This window comes from Rhipicephalus sanguineus, unplaced genomic scaffold (assembly GCF_013339695.2).
Source record: "Rhipicephalus sanguineus isolate Rsan-2018 unplaced genomic scaffold, BIME_Rsan_1.4 Seq7647, whole genome shotgun sequence".
Lineage (NCBI taxonomy): Eukaryota > Metazoa > Arthropoda > Arachnida > Ixodida > Ixodidae > Rhipicephalus > Rhipicephalus sanguineus.
The window spans coordinates 18,790-23,023 of NW_023615940.1; the positions used below are offsets into that span (position 1 = coordinate 18,790).

General features: G+C 49.8%; 1 long non-coding RNA gene across 1 annotated transcript; it reads left to right on the forward strand.

The window, feature by feature from the left end:
• Positions 1–587: 587 nt before the first annotated feature.
• On the forward strand, positions 588–2,188 carry LOC125756788 (uncharacterized). The gene is made up of 2 exons (XR_007414743.1): positions 588–733; positions 1,084–2,188. It is a non-coding gene; the product is annotated as an uncharacterized LOC125756788 (long non-coding RNA).
• The last annotated feature ends 2,046 nt before the right edge of the window (positions 2,189–4,234 follow it).

Below are 4,234 nucleotides of genomic sequence, written 5' to 3' on the forward strand. Positions count from 1 at the left end.
AGCCTCTAAAAACGTACGATGCCTTCGGCGCATGTTATGTACGGCGCGTCAGACGCCAAAAACAAAAGTTCACGTGTGTTCTGAGTTGACACAATGAGTGAGAAGCAACAGAGCGCACATCCGAGAGCTTCGCATGCAAGTACCTTGCATTAGTGATCAGCAATGAAGGGAACATGTACGTACACATGAAAAGTGACACCCGGTACTGTTCGCAGTGCACGCGATTTGCACTGGGTAGCTTTCCTAAAGAACACACACAAGGAGCAGCATGCGTGAATCAACTGCGCCGCCGCGCTGGCCGCGCCGCTGGCACGGCGAAAAAAAAAAAAAAAAAGGCTCGAATCGCGCATGCGCTTGCAAACGACACGACGGAAATCGCGAAATGTTTCGAGGCTCCTTGTGGCGTCATGTGACGTCAGGGCATGGAGGAAGGAATAAAATAAGGAGAGGCAGTTACGTCACATTTCTTGAAGCCGGAAGTAGGGAAGGGTAGAGAAGGCTCCTCCTCGCAAGGTTGGGCACGCTAACTCGCTGACGCATGCGTCGTTAGCGGCTAGCAGACTATCACGTCGCGCCTGCGGAGCGTCGGGGCGCCGTCAGCTGACAGACGAGCCGAAGAACGAAGCATGTGATTGTATCGAAGGAAGAACAAAGGAGCGGCAATGCCTTCTTGCAGTGTGCCCGGGTGCCGCTCGCGCGCGATAAGAAAGGAACCGGGCGTCACCTTCCACGCGTAAGCGTATTGCATTTGCTTGACGCATGATCGAAAGTAAACGCATGCGCTAGCTCTCAGAACATAATGCACGATACTGCATGCGTGAGCGTAGTGTTCCTCTGCTTTATTCATGGCTGTAGAACATGCTGTAGAGGAATGGAAAGCTGGGCCAGTTGGTGACTCTCCTTGACTATTAAAACACAGCGCAACGACGACGCAGACGACACGATCATTGCGCTGGTGTTTGTCTTTTCGTCTTCTTTGTGCACGTCGTGGTTGCGCGGTGTTTCAATTTATTCGTGGCTGTTTGTCCATTTGTTATTAATGTATGCGAATGCGCGTATGTATTGTTGCATGCTTTCAAACAGCTTTCCCAAAGATCCCCGTCGTCGGAGGCTATGGATCGAAGCCATAAGACCCGGTCAACGCGACTGGGAACCGGCGAAGTCGGCTTGTGTGTGCTCAAAACACTTTGCACTTGAACACTTCAATCGGGCGTCGCCGCTGGTAGTTCGCCTCCACGAGGATGCCGTCCCTGCCCCGGTGAGAGACCGCAATAACTGCGCCCTGGAGATTTTCCAATAAATTTCCAACTTTGTGCTTCATGTTTATTCAGCTGAATGCAAGAAAGCAATGGTGCAATTCGGCAGGATGGTCGCCGCGGACAGCTCGATCGCTTTTTTTTTTTTCAGGAGAAACGGTAAGTTCAGGGCACGCGACATTTTAGAGTCACTGTATATGCTACCTAAAGGTAGCATATACAGTAACTCTACGCGACGTAATCTAACAGCAACATCTGAATTGGTCTTCTTACGTAGGGGCATGCGGCGCCTCCAGATTATCCCCGGCCTGTGTGTGTCTTAACGTTTGCACGAACGTCGTGGCACTCGAGCCTACAGTGGCACGGGTCGGTCGTCTACGACCGCATAGAAGATAACTTTGGCGCACATGAACTTACCGCGCACAAAAGGTAAAAAATCCGAGCGCTCCAAGTTGCTTTACAAATCACCTGACTGAGTGAAACAATATTGGGTCAGGCACGTCTTTTCTACCCTTGACGCTGGAACCTTCGCTGAGCGCTCCGGGCCAATGCTTTCCAATCGTTGTCACCGTCGTGCGCGGGAACGGGTCACCGCCGTCTCCCACATTAAGAGGTGTCGTTTCTTTTTCTCGGAAATGTAGCATTTCACCGCTAAGGGGGACAACAGCACGATGCCAAAGGCTAACAAGGAAGCTGCGGCGCGAAGCCTTTGCGGAGAAGCTGTAGCGGGCTTCGAAAACAACCACTTGCGTCTGCATGCTGAATGAACTGAACACGCAATCGTGAAGACCGACGCTCACTGTAGGCTTCCAAAACCGTGCGTCATCCGCGAAACGAAACGATCGCATAAAAATGCATATTCGCAACTCTCTGGCCGGCTCTGTGGTGGTGGAGCAGAGTACACGAGCCGGCGGCGTGCCCGAGGAATCCCAGCAGCCGTTGCGAAAAAAAAACACGTGACTTCCGCCACACTTTTTGCGCTGCAGCTCGGATAGCGAGGGCCTCTCCTTAGTTTTCCTTCCTCCATGCGTCAGGGCCTCTCCTTATTTTTCCTTCCTCCATGCTGTAGTGGCCCCTCGGTTCCGTCACTTCCGCTATGCCAAAAATGACGTCACGCAACAATGTAGCCAATAATTATGGGAAGCTATGTGGGGAGAGTCAGGGCAATCAATAAAATTCATTTGTAAGAATCTGCGTATTTCTCCAGCTTGTAATTTGGCAAAAATAACGGGAACGTGAAAAGGAACGTACCCAGCGAATTTTATTGAGATCCATGACCTCGAAAAATCGCCGGGTTGGCCTTTAAAGGGACACTAAGGCAAACAACAATTTATGTCAGAGTGAAAGCTCAATGTATGACAACGTCTAAAACGGCAATATTATCAACAGCAGTGCCCTACTTACCGAGAAATTAAGCTAAATGTATCACACGATGAGCGCCATGAGAGGGACATTTTTGAAGTGATCCCGATGACGTGGGAGAGTCTGAGTACAATAAATCACTAGTAATCAAACTAGCTGCAATAAAAAAAGAGCAATCCGTGCATCAAGAGACGTAATAGAATGCTGCTTGTTCGTTTCTGTTTGATTCATGGAAAAAAGAACCTCTTTGGCGTTGCCATGGGGAACGGCGCGCGTGGCTCAAAAGTTCCGTTTTCGCCGAACTGCGCTTCTCCCGGCGCCCTACTTCGCTCACGCGGTCACGTCTCAGTGGTAGTTTCGGTATCGCATACTGCCGCGTGTGTTTTGCACGCTCGTGAAAGTCGCTCTGACAGTTCGACAAAATACCGCATGCATGTGATGTTGCCGGATGCCCGAATGGTGCACGCCGCCAGTGCACGCCGCCGCGCAGTAAAGGTGGGCAACGTTGGGCACGGCAACAGTGACGTGCGAAATACCGCTTTCAGGCGGGTGATTTGAAGTGCGCTAACGCGATGCAGATTACTAAAACGTGATTTTATTTCAAAATAAGCACTTCCTTGGCATAAAAGTAGCACTACGAGGTTTCTGGACCGCTATTTCAACAATCAACGACGACTTAATATTTGCCTTTAGTGTGCCCTTAAGGCCGAGGTTGGCCGCGTGTCGTTTCTGCTTCTCCACCAGAAGCCATGCGCCGATTTCTCTGGCGACGGATGTGATTCATGGCGAAAAAATTTTTTTCCCGAGGCGAGATTCGAACTCGCGTGCCCCGCTATCCGAATGCGAGCGTCCTAACCACTCGGCATTCGCTGGCGGAGCAGAACAAAGCCTTGTACAGTGTAGTACAGCAAGCTGGTGGGAAAGGGAAGTGAGGAGGAGGGAAAGGACAATGGGAAAACGAGTACACAGAGAGAGAGAGAGAGAAATAGACAGACAGAAAGACACTGAAACAGAGAAATAGATAGAAAGAAAGGGAAGAAACAGAGAAAAAGGTAGAAGGCGAGAGACCTACTGCAAGAGAGGGAGATAAAGAAACAAAGACATAGGAAGAAATAGCAAAAAAAATAGAAAAAGAAAGGGAAGAAAGTGAGAAAAGTACAGAAAGACCGAGAAAGAAATAGACAGAAAGAGTAAGCGTCAGAAAGCAAGAGATAAACAGAGAAACAGATAAAAGGCAAGACACCGACTACAGAGAGACAGAGCGAAAGAAGTAACAAATGGGAAAAAAAAAACACACGAAAAGATAAAAGGCGAGGGACCGACTACAGAGAGAGGGAAACAAAGACAAAGATATCTTCGTCCTCTTCTGCTTCTAGTTCAACAGCTCTGCTGTGACCCAGGTTTGCGTGACTTTGTGCAAGCTGCGCTAACTATTTAGAGCACAGCACTCAGGCGCCCGTTCCTGCGTTGAACCATTGGTTTAGCGGCGTCGCCGTTGGCTGGCGTCGGCGGCGTAACCGATAGAGCAAACGAGGACGAAAGAGAGCGAACTCGCACGACACAATTTTCTTCGTTACAGCCGATATCGCGGCCCTGTGTTTTCGGCTTCGTTATAA